We start from the raw sequence: 13546 nt of genomic DNA, 5'->3' as shown, positions 1-13546 counted from the left end.
GTCAAAAATAAACAGGATACTGTAGGTAGCTTATTTTTATTGGGTATTTGATATTACTCAATTTGATTGTATTCTCAATAGATTAAAAGAGGAATATTTGCAATATCTTTCATTTCTCGTAGATGCGAATTTTTTCACTCCCCCGTTTATAATTGCACTGAAATCTTAATTATAAATGACTTTACTATCCTTTCTTAAGAATCATTTATCTTTTAATATTTTACATTACACTTTATACGATAATAGAAAATAATCGATTAGCGATAAAATTTAGCGAGAGATTTCATTTCCATCACTAAATTTGTAATTAGCGATGAATTTATCTATCGTTAAATTACCCACAGATTAGCAACAAAATTCGCCAGCAAGGCGTGAAGTTGGTGCCAACAATCATCGATGAATTTGTCGCCAATTTGGCAAGAGACAAGGCGCCAAAATCTTTTACTGAAAAATAACAATGGATTAGTAATGGAGCTAAGTGTTAGCGACAGATCAATCACTAAAAATGATTATTTGAAAAATAAAATTATTAAAAAAATAAAAAAATAAAATTTTTGAAAAATAAAAACGATTTTAAAAATAATAATTGCTTAAAAAGTTCAATCATTTTAGAAAAAAAATATTTTAAAAAAAAGTAAAAACATTTTTTTAAAAAATAATTATTTTAAAATACGGAGTGTGAGAGTAAATTTTTTATTATAAATTAAATATAATATACATAGATATATAATTATAATTTGAGTTTGCTAAAAGAGTGAAGTGTGAGAGAATTTCATAATTAAACGAGCCATGTGTGAAGCAATTTCAGAATGAGTGATCAACTGATAAATTTACAAAAAATATGTAACAATATACCAATACATACATAAAAATATGCGTTTCTTAAAAATATTAATATTTATGATACAAAATTAATATATTATGGAAGTTACATATAAAGTATAATAAATGGATATTTTTAACTTTTTTTACTAAATTATCACGTTTTTTTTAAATAACATATAAAAAAAGATGGATATATAAAACAAAAAATAAATAGAGTTATTGAAACTAAAATTACTTATATAAAATAATTATTTAAAATCAAAGAGTTAAAAAAATAAACTGAATTGTTTTTTTTTAATAATAGCTGAGCTGTTTTAAAATACTAAAAAATAATGGATACATCATTTTTGGTGACGAGGACTCACTCTACTGAGCCGAAACTCAATATCATTGTCAAATTTAAAAATGTGGACCGTCCGCAAACCCACATACCTGGTAATTTCGGGTTATAATGGCAAGCAATCTAACCTCAACCACTAGTAAGAAATGGCGTAGCCGGAATTTGAATCCGCGACTTTTGGCAAATTAAAAAAGTTATTTGCAAATTAAAAAAGTGAAAGTGGAGAGTAATTATTAATTTGTAGAATGAAAAAAATGCCCACCGTTAATTATTGACTTAATTTTGTTATTTATTGAAATGAGTAAAACAAAATTGAATATTTTTATACTAAAAATATAAGGCAGCAGCTAAAGTTGGCTAGTTATACGGTACCACTTAGACTTAGATACCATTTCTCAATTTTACCCGCTATAGCCGGTTAATGACCGGCTATAGTAGGTAATTTTAATCTTTCTTCATTTAATTCCTTTCTTGCATCTTTTTTTTGTTCTATCTCATTTTTTTCCCCTAAATCGACTTTGTCTTAATTTTTTTCCCCTAAACTTAATTCTTTTTGCTTTGATTCATAAACTATTTTTTGTTTTCAATTTTTCTGTCTTCCTTCGACTCAATTTTTCTATCCTCCTTCGACCTCCACCATTACCAACACTATTACCCACCGTGACAACCACCGCGGCTACCACTACCACCATTAACAATTAAGTGATGTTTTCTTAAGCTGATAAAGCTTCATTCTGGTGGGTGGGAATTTTTTGATTTGACAACAACAGTTCCTTATTAACATTCTTTCTTTTTGTTTATGCGGATTTCAGTTTTTTGTTTTGTGGAGTTTCTACAAATTTGATGCTTGTTTGATCTCCTTTATGTAGTTATTCGTTCAATATTTCTCCGTTTGAATTTTGCAACTTTCTGCTTCTTCATGATCGATTTAATTTAAGTCAGTCTAGCTTGATTGCTTATATGCTGGCTTTCCGAATAAGCTTCCTTATTCTTGATGATTATATATGTTTATTTTACAATATTGATGAAATTCTTAGTTGATGCAAAAATTACTAAATTGTTTCTACCCTTTGATTTTTCATCTTGTCGGAGCTACTTGTACCTATTCATTGTTGTAGTCTCATGGGAAGTTTATTGGGCTGTGGGTTATATTTTCATGCTACAAATGTTTGAATTTCTCATTCTATAACATCTTCATTCAATGGCTTATTTTAGATAATTTTACTGTTCATATGCTAATTATCTAATTGGCATAATTGTTTGCAATTGTAGTGCTATTTTAATATTATGATTGAAGCGTGGAAGGATAAGACTTTGCCACAGTCTCTAGCTGGCTCAACCTTTGATAGCAGTCAACTTGTATTAACAGCTTCTATGGGTTATTAGAATAGGCATCAGCCTGCGGTTATAGAACAATTGAGGAAAGAACAAAAGGGCGCCAAGCTTGGAGATTTTCACACCGTCTAGCATCAAGGCTGTATAACTTTAAGTATGATCCCAAGTCAATGCTGATAGAGGCAAATAAGCAAAAAAAGTGGTGATTTATCTTGTTCAGGGTCTGGATCCACTAATGCAGATGAAGTTCTTATAAGCTTGACAGGGGCCATGAAGATAGATTCTTTTCTAGATCTTCAAGATCAGGTTGCTTAACATTTTTTTTACCTCTTCCAAGCATACTTATATAGTTGTTTGTGACACCCAAGGTTGCCAATATTCACTGCTACTTTATCATATGTTAATGTCCTGCATATGATCTATTGTAAAAGAAGTTGAACGTTTGCAGATTCAGCAATAGATATATATATTGAATGTATTCAAGAACGAGAAACCTTCTGCTTCCAGATATTTTATTAGATGACCTTGTACTATAATTCAAGCTATGCAATAGTAAATTTAAACAAGAATTACTTTTAAGATGGCCAATTGCAGTTTAAGAACTCAGTGAAGAGCACATATCCGTACATAGGGAATATTCCATTCTCGGCATCTCATAAGATAACGCCAGAACCAAGAAAGAAATAGAAGAACTGCTTACAAGTTTCTCTGGATTTATTAATAGGCAAATTAAGATAAGATCACCAATATAAACTTATTTATTGCCATTACTTATGACCACCAATAGAAGAACTACTTACAAGTGTAGAACTTTATTTTGATTTCCCATTCCTTATGAGCTCAAAAGATGAAATGCTCAACTTGAAAGATCAATTCACTCGAGGTTAAATGTCCACAAACACAATTTAATGAATCTACAATCTTTCCATTTCAAAATCCACATAGATAAAAGCTTATGATAATTAGAGATCTAAAATCCAATCTAAGAACAAAAGGCAAGTAAAACTGGATTTTTCAGACCAAAACAAAATCATCCACTTCAACTTCCATGCTAAAACAATTAAGTAGAATGAAAAAAACAATAAAACAATTAAGTAGAATGAAAAAACAATAAAACAATTAGTACTTTCCCTCGCCATGAATAATTGAGAAAAGTTAAGGAAATGAGAGAGTTATGTTATCACATTTACAGAACACTCTCAATATCCATTCATTCAAAAGCAATTAGTAATGTTGTATAGTCATTTTCAAAATCATTGTCAAGCTTAATTAAAATGTCTAAATACTTTGAGTTTGAGTCTTGCAATATTTAACATGTCTATATTAGAAAAATAAGCTCAAGGATAGCCATTTCCATAAAATTTAATAGAAACATAATGATGAAAGATAAAAAAAATCTCGTTACATCCTCTCCAACAGAAACAATAATTCCACAAAAGGAAATAAAACAAAAAATAGAAGCGCCAAAAAGCACATGATTCACCATAACCAGAAAAAGTTTCAAAAGCAAATAATAAGGCTACAATGTTTGTATTAGGAAAAATTTAATAAGAAAGAAAAACAACAATGTAATATCCTAGGAATCGAACTACATAAATAGTCAAATAACAAGATAAAAAAAAATTAACAATTTGATCCCACAACAGAGTTAATAAGAATTGAATAGCATGGACACAAAATTTCCAATCTTTGATCTCCAAACAACCAACCGGAACAAAACAACTCCTCAAATAATCTATTCAGAAACAAAAGCAATGAACACACAACCAAATGCATGAATTCTAAATCTGAAAATAATAATGAATCATCAAAACAAACGAATGCCACACACAATAATCAATCAAAATTACAATTGCAAACCCATAATTTCTGAAAATGTCGATTCAGAAACCAAAGATGCTCGCAAGGATACCAAATTAGTAGGATCAGAGTCTGAAACAGACAATGAATGTGAACCTACATCTCTCTCTGATCTTTCTTCGAGCTTCCGAAAGTGCTTCCCCTCGATCAATCAGAACAAAGCCAACAAAAATGCAAAGAAATTTCATGATCCAACCGCCCTGGAGCAGTTGAAGCCGTTTGATTATGCTGAAGCAGAGAAACTGGTTCGATTTAGGGAACGTCTGGCAGAAAATCCAAAAGCAGAGAGCGACAAAGCTCGTGGTACTGTAGATAGGAGAAAGATTTCAGTCGCGAGAAAGATGATGAAGGACTACACCGTTAGCACAAGGTAAAAGACGTTAGGCATTTCCGGCCAGTGGGAATGGCAGCGCAACTTTTCATTAGGAGAAAGTTGTTTGTGACTGGCTGAACAGGTAAGAGATAATTGTGATTTAAAAATGTTACCTGCTGAATAAGTAGCTAGTAATATAATAAACGGAGCATATTAATCACAAAATGATCTGACGGTCTTAAAAGCCAGTGGTACCTAAACTCTAGTGGTACAGTAGAACGACCCGCTAAAGTTACTAGCAATTAATTATTCTTGAAAGTTTCTGTCCCATGTGATTTTAGTAAAGATATGACACTAGTGTACTAATATATACAATGCTTATTATCACTATAATTCTCCACTTTCAAAAGCATAAAACTGTTATCTATTTCTTTTTAATTAAATAAATATTTATACAACATTCACCATTTTTAAAAAATTTATTTACAGCAGTACTGTAATTTTAAAAAAAATATACTTCCAACTTGATCAATTAATTTTTAAAAAATTTTATTTACAAAATACCACATTTAAAAAAAGAACAAGAGAAACACTAGAAACACCCACCGGAGTAAAGAAAAGCGCTGTAATTTTGGCCAAAAAGTTGTTTGACAGGTTTCTGATAATTATGGTCAACAACGGTCAATGGCAGTCAATAATGGGTCATTCGGTGTCAACACGTGTTATTTTTTTTAAAGTCCATCTGGTTTTCAAAGCTTCGCCCTAATTAAACCGAATCCGACCTGCGTCAAGCACCTGGTATGGTGGGTGAATTTGTCAGTGAAAGGTCAACACGTGTTATTGACTTTATAAGTGTATAAATTGTTATATGTATTTTAAGAGTGTTTTTTTGTAACTTTTTGTTGTATTTTTTATTTTTCTTTGGTATTTTTTAGTATATTTTGTTTGATTCAATATTCTTAAAAATATTTTCTTAATATCTCAGAAAAATTATATTTTCTTACCAATATCTATGTAATTCTTTCTCCATATAATGATATGAAAATTCCTTATAAAATTTATTTGAATAATAAAAAAGAAATAAAATTGTATGTCACATTGTTTTTAAGTAAAATATTACCTTTGCTATGTAATACATAATTAGTTAACAAGCTTATGAAAATATGGGCTAGTTATACGGTACCACTTAGACTTAGATACCATTTCTCAATTTTACCCGCTATAGCCGGTTAATGACCGGCTATAGTAGGTAATTTTAATCTTTCTTCATTTAATTCCTTTCTTGCATCTTTTTTTTGTTCTATCTCATTTTTTTCCCCTAAATCGACTTTGTCTTAATTTTTTTCCCCTAAACTTAATTCTTTTTGCTTTGATTCATAAACTATTTTTTGTTTTCAATTTTTCTGTCTTCCTTCGACTCAATTTTTCTATCCTCCTTCGACCTCCACCATTACCAACACTATTACCCACCGTGACAACCACCGCGGCTACCACTACCACCATTAACAATTAAGTGATGTTTTCTTAAGCTGATAAAGCTTCATTCTGGTGGGTGGGAATTTTTTGATTTGACAACAACAGTTCCTTATTAACATTCTTTCTTTTTGTTTATGCGGATTTCAGTTTTTTGTTTTGTGGAGTTTCTACAAATTTGATGCTTGTTTGATCTCCTTTATGTAGTTATTCGTTCAATATTTCTCCGTTTGAATTTTGCAACTTTCTGCTTCTTCATGATCGATTTAATTTAAGTCAGTCTAGCTTGATTGCTTATATGCTGGCTTTCCGAATAAGCTTCCTTATTCTTGATGATTATATATGTTTATTTTACAATATTGATGAAATTCTTAGTTGATGCAAAAATTACTAAATTGTTTCTACCCTTTGATTTTTCATCTTGTCGGAGCTACTTGTACCTATTCATTGTTGTAGTCTCATGGGAAGTTTATTGGGCTGTGGGTTATATTTTCATGCTACAAATGTTTGAATTTCTCATTCTATAACATCTTCATTCAATGGCTTATTTTAGATAATTTTACTGTTCATATGCTAATTATCTAATTGGCATAATTGTTTGCAATTGTAGTGCTATTTTAATATTATGATTGAAGCGTGGAAGGATAAGACTTTGCCACAGTCTCTAGCTGGCTCAACCTTTGATAGCAGTCAACTTGTATTAACAGCTTCTATGGGTTATTAGAATAGGCATCAGCCTGCGGTTATAGAACAATTGAGGAAAGAACAAAAGGGCGCCAAGCTTGGAGATTTTCACACCGTCTAGCATCAAGGCTGTATAACTTTAAGTATGATCCCAAGTCAATGCTGATAGAGGCAAATAAGCAAAAAAAGTGGTGATTTATCTTGTTCAGGGTCTGGATCCACTAATGCAGATGAAGTTCTTATAAGCTTGACAGGGGCCATGAAGATAGATTCTTTTCTAGATCTTCAAGATCAGGTTGCTTAACATTTTTTTTACCTCTTCCAAGCATACTTATATAGTTGTTTGTGACACCCAAGGTTGCCAATATTCACTGCTACTTTATCATATGTTAATGTCCTGCATATGATCTATTGTAAAAGAAGTTGAACGTTTGCAGATTCAGCAATAGATATATATATTGAATGTATTCAAGAACGAGAAACCTTCTGCTTCCAGATATTTTATTAGATGACCTTGTACTATAATTCAAGCTATGCAATAGTAAATTTAAACAAGAATTACTTTTAAGATGGCCAATTGCAGTTTAAGAACTCAGTGAAGAGCACATATCCGTACATAGGGAATATTCCATTCTCGGCATCTCATAAGATAACGCCAGAACCAAGAAAGAAATAGAAGAACTGCTTACAAGTTTCTCTGGATTTATTAATAGGCAAATTAAGATAAGATCACCAATATAAACTTATTTATTGCCATTACTTATGACCACCAATAGAAGAACTACTTACAAGTGCAGAACTTTATTTTGATTTCCCATTCCTTATGAGCTCAAAAGATGAAATGCTCAACTTGAAAGATCAATTCACTCGAGGTTAAATGTCCACAAACACAATTTAATGAATCTACAATCTTTCCATTTCAAAATCCACATAGATAAAAGCTTATGATAATTAGAGATCTAAAATCCAATCTAAGAACAAAAGGCAAGTAAAACTGGATTTTTCAGACCAAAACAAAATCATCCACTTCAACTTCCATGCTAAAACAATTAAGTAGAATGAAAAAAACAATAAAACAATTAAGTAGAATGAAAAAACAATAAAACAATTAGTACTTTCCCTCGCCATGAATAATTGAGAAAAGTTAAGGAAATGAGAGAGTTATGTTATCACATTTACAGAACACTCTCAATATCCATTCATTCAAAAGCAATTAGTAATGTTGTATAGTCATTTTCAAAATCATTGTCAAGCTTAATTAAAATGTCTAAATACTTTGAGTTTGAGTCTTGCAATATTTAACATGTCTATATTAGAAAAATAAGCTCAAGGATAGCCATTTCCATAAAATTTAATAGAAACATAATGATGAAAGATAAAAAAAATCTCGTTACATCCTCTCCAACAGAAACAATAATTCCACAAAAGGAAATAAAACAAAAAATAGAAGCGCCAAAAAGCACATGATTCACCATAACCAGAAAAAGTTTCAAAAGCAAATAATAAGGCTACAATGTTTGTATTAGCAAAAATTTAATAAGAAAGAAAAACAACAATGTAATATCCTAGGAATCGAACTACATAAATAGTCAAATAACAAGATAAAAAAAAATTAACAATTTGATCCCACAACAGAGTTAATAAGAATTGAATAGCATGGACACAAAATTTCCAATCTTTGATCTCCAAACAACCAACCGGAACAAAACAACTCCTCAAATAATCTATTCAGAAACAAAAGCAATGAACACACAACCAAATGCATGAATTCTAAATCTGAAAATAATAATGAATCATCAAAACAAACGAATGCCACACACAATAATCAATCAAAATTACAATTGCAAACCCATAATTTCTGAAAATGTCGATTCAGAAACCAAAGATGCTCGCAAGGATACCAAATTAGTAGGATCAGAGTCTGAAACAGACAATGAATGTGAACCTACATCTCTCTCTGATCTTTCTTCGAGCTTCCGAAAGTGCTTCCCCTCGATCAATCAGAACAAAGCCAACAAAAATGCAAAGAAATTTCATGATCCAACCGCCCTGGAGCAGTTGAAGCCGTTTGATTATGCTGAAGCAGAGAAACTGGTTCGATTTAGGGAACGTCTGGCAGAAAATCCAAAAGCAGAGAGCGACAAAGCTCGTGGTACTGTAGATAGGAGAAAGATTTCAGTCGCGAGAAAGATGATGAAGGACTACACCGTTAGCACAAGGTAAAAGACGTTAGGCATTTCCGGCCAGTGGGAATGGCAGCGCAACTTTTCATTAGGAGAAAGTTGTTTGTGACTGGCTGAACAGGTAAGAGATAATTGTGATTTAAAAATGTTACCTGCTGAATAAGTAGCTAGTAATATAATAAACGGAGCATATTAATCACAAAATGATCTGACGGTCTTGAAAGCCAGTGGTACCTAAACTCTAGTGGTACAGTAGAACGACCCGCTAAAGTTACTAGCAATTAATTATTCTTGAAAGTTTCTGTCCCATGTGATTTTAGTAAAGATATGACACTAGTGTACTAATATATACAATGCTTATTATCACTATAATTCTCCACTTTCAAAAGCATAAAACTGTTATCTATTTCTTTTTAATTAAATAAATATTTATACAACATTCACCATTTTTAAAAAATTTATTTACAGCAGTACTGTAATTTTAAAAAAAATATACTTCCAACTTGATCAATTAATTTTTAAAAAATTTTATTTACAAAATACCACATTTAAAAAAAGAACAAGAGAAACACTAGAAACACCCACCGGAGTAAAGAAAAGCGCTGTAATTTTGGCCAAAAAGTTGTTTGACAGGTTTCTGATAATTATGGTCAACAACGGTCAATGGCAGTCAATAATGGGTCATTCGGTGTCAACACGTGTTATTTTTTTTAAAGTCCATCTGGTTTTCAAAGCTTCGCCCTAATTAAACCGAATCCGACCTGCGTCAAGCACCTGGTATGGTGGGTGAATTTGTCAGTGAAAGGTCAACACGTGTTATTGACTTTATAAGTGTATAAATTGTTATATGTATTTTAAGAGTGTTTTTTTGTAACTTTTTGTTGTATTTTTTATTTTTCTTTGGTATTTTTTAGTATATTTTGTTTGATTCAATATTCTTAAAAATATTTTCTTAATATCTCAGAAAAATTATATTTTCTTACCAATATCTATGTAATTCTTTCTCCATATAATGATATGAAAATTCCTTATAAAATTTATTTGAATAATAAAAAAGAAATAAAATTGTATGTCACATTGTTTTTAAGTAAAATATTACCTTTGCTATGTAATACATAATTAGTTAACAAGCTTATGAAAATATGAGGGCCAAGTTGCAATTTGATTATTAGGATGATTTTGGGAAATCTAGCTGTGTGATGCGTACATTTGATTCCAAGTCACAACTAATTACAACTTTCACAGCTGTATGGAAGCCATTGTTCATAATGTGGGGCAAATCGATAGAGAATAGGAAGGCTTTCCAAAAATAGAGTGTAATAATTTGTTTATTCTTATAATTTGTGAATAGAGCTGAATCTATTTGATTGATGGCAATTTTGGACAATTATTAAATTCGTGTGTATAAAAGTGTAGATTTTAATTAGTGAAAATTACTATGAAGTCCCTTATATATATCATAATTTACACTTTAATCCTTTCTGTTTGAAAATCAAACAATTTAGTCTCTCATTTTTATTTTTATAAACGATTTAATCATTTTTTCCCATTTGTGATGTTAGTCACAACAAAACTATATGGTCTCCCATCTTCATTTTTCTCAACAATTTAGCCCATCATTTTTATTCATGTCAACGATTTCATCCTTCGCGTTTGAAAATTAATATATCCGTAAATTTTTTAACTTTGTTGACTAATACTAAAAATAAATGGAGGAACTGAACTGCTGACGGAAATTAAACTAAACTAATTATGTGTGCTAAAAAAGGCAAATCAGTTTTTATCAATTTTTATTATAATTACAAAGTGTGAACGGCGAGCTTACATTCAAAAAGATACGAGCTAACATAAGTAAATTATGGAGTCCAACGCATAACCGAATTATTGGATAAAGACTCGCTAACCAACATACAAGAAGACTTTCTACTAATCAATTCCTGTACATAATTTTATATTTGTCCAGCCCAGAGCCTTAAGCCGTGACTGCACTTATTAGATTGATATTTGTTTTTTTTTGGATAAATGTAGATTTATTTTTCAAATTATTGAACCTAAAATCGACGTTTATGTACATAATAGCTATAAATATCTATGAAGTTTATACAAGATATAGGATTGTATCAAAAAAAAATGTATATACAAAATAATATAGATATATGCATCTATAATGATATTTCATAAGTTTTTATATAGATATTCCATAGATATTATTATGTAGATATATCTTGTATACACTTCATATATATTTATAGCTATTACGTACATAGACGTCGATACTAGGTTCATTTTTTGAGAAATCAAATATTTTGGAGTGCGGATAATTTAATTAAATCTTTAAACATGCTAATTTTAATCAATTTTATAATTTTATGGTTTAGCTATAGTCAGTTTCAGCTAAGGTAGGCTTTAGCAGGGGTTAAATTATATTTATGTTTGTGTACATATGATTACTCTTTGTATTATGGCTCAGCGGTTTAAAGGCTCTAAATTATTTTGGAGGTTCAAGGTTCAATTCCTGTATTTGTGTTTTATTATTAACTTTTCCCTTTATTTTTACTGAAAACTTTATGTTTGTTATATTAACTATTTTTCGTTAATTCCACTAACAGTTAGCTATAGCAACATCCATCACTTTTTAGTTTCTATTTTTTTTCATTTATAAGATCAAGTAATCAATAAAATTCCGTTCAATCTCTTAATTTAAGACAATAAAAAAATAAACTTTTTATTTTTAAAAAATAATTATTAAGCTGTAAAGTAGTCCAAAATAAATAAATTAGGAATATATTTTTATTTAAAACCACAATTTTTTTTTAAAGGGAGGAGCCATGTTGAAATTAATTTAAAGTTATAAGCATGTGATGAATGAACGGTATAGATAAAAAAGGTACAATTTTAATCAAATTAATCTACACCGTTTATTCTACAATGAATGGTGTAGATTAAAAACATGACCCCCTCAAATTTGTTTGAACTTGAGGGAATCCCAATTCTTTAGTTTATATTTTTTTCATTTATAAGATTTAGTAATCAATAAAATTATGTTTAATCTCTTAATTTAAGACAATCAAAAAAATAAACTTTCTATTTAAAAATAATAATTATTAAGCTGTAACGTAGTCCAAAACAAACAAATTAGGAATTTTTTTTATTTAAAACCACGATTTTTTTAAACGGAGGAGCGATGTTGAAATTAATTTAAAGTTATAAGCATGTGCATATTTATGTCAGATTCTTTTTTACATATTAATCAGCCCGAGCTGAAAAAAATTTCTAATTGCTCCACTGGCTATAGCCATTTTTGTAATCTATCTATAAAAGATGATTTTTTAAAAAAAATTATTTCAATTCTAGTGAGAACTAATTTAAAAAAAAGTTTGATATAAGAAAAAATAGTTAAAATTGAGTTATATAGTAATTGAAAATAGATTGACATTGATAATTTGAAAAATAATAATTAAAATTGATAGTAAGCGCAATGGTGTTAATCTTTTAAGTGATAAAGTTTTGGCATTGTATAGTTTAGTATAAGTTAAATTAAAATTAAAATTATTTTTTAAAATTATTTTTTTCTAAAACGATTATTTAAAGTTATTGTTTAGCCATAGTTCCACCAGGACAAACTTGTCGACAAATAAAGTTTCTTAATTTATTTTTATTTTTATAAGTAAGATCTGCGAATCAGGCAGCATGTTGTCTGTTCTATGTCAGATCATCGGGTTTAATTTTTAAATTATTCCGATTTTCTTATAAATGTAAATGTTTCATATTCAATTTAATGAGATCCGATGAATTTAGAAAAAAAGTTTCTTAAATTTTGAACTTTTAATAAAGTAAGTCTTTTTTATTAATTTCGGGGGGCCAGTACCCTTAAACTCTGAATGAGTTTGTCACTGTTTTTGGCAGGTTTCAAAAATAAAATAAAAAAATTATTTTAAAATTTTAATTAAAAAAACATAACTTACTTTTGAATTTCAAAGGCAGGCCCGGTTTTGGGCATAGGTCACTAAGGCCTAAACTTAGGGCCTCCATTTTTAGAAGGCCCCATAAAAATATGGGGTCCTTTAAAAAAAATATAAATATTTTATAAACTATATATACTATATTTTTTAAATGTAATTTATTAAAGTTTTTAGTGATATCTATTAAATTTTTATTTGAAAAATTAATTAGCTATTTTAATAATTAAAGCTCTAAATTGCAAAAGGTCATATATTTGTTTTAAATCTTTTAAAAATAAACCTTTCAATATATGTATATATATCGGGCATTTTAATAATTGGTGTTATAAATTTAATTTCAAAAAATCAAATAGACTCCTTAGTAATACGTATGTAGTTTCCAACTACTACCATCTAAAATTATATTCAATTTAAATATTTTTATAAATTTTTTTCAAATGTATATTTTAAAAATTTATCAATGGTCTATTAAAAACATATTTTATAAAAAAAGTGAAAATTGAACGTAATTTTATGAAAAAATAAAACAAACTTTTTTTATAAATATTTCGATATAAATAGACATTTTTAT

General features: G+C 29.3%; 2 long non-coding RNA genes across 2 annotated transcripts; both read left to right on the top strand.

Moving 5' to 3' along the window:
* Positions 1–1677: 1677 nt before the first annotated feature.
* LOC126680149 (uncharacterized) lies at positions 1678–2986 on the top strand. Its single transcript, XR_007641060.1, has 2 exons — positions 1678–1902; positions 2438–2986. It is a non-coding gene; the product is annotated as an uncharacterized LOC126680149 (long non-coding RNA).
* Positions 2987–5996: 3010 nt separating this feature from the next.
* Positions 5997–7305, top strand: LOC126680148 (uncharacterized). Its single transcript, XR_007641059.1, has 2 exons — positions 5997–6221; positions 6757–7305. It is a non-coding gene; the product is annotated as an uncharacterized LOC126680148 (long non-coding RNA).
* Positions 7306–13546: the final 6241 nt, after the last annotated feature.

This window comes from Mercurialis annua, linkage group LG5 (genome assembly GCF_937616625.2).
Source record: "Mercurialis annua linkage group LG5, ddMerAnnu1.2, whole genome shotgun sequence".
In the NCBI taxonomy this organism is placed as follows: Eukaryota; Viridiplantae; Streptophyta; class Magnoliopsida; order Malpighiales; family Euphorbiaceae; genus Mercurialis; species Mercurialis annua.
This window is presented reverse-complemented; position numbering and strand designations above follow the sequence as displayed.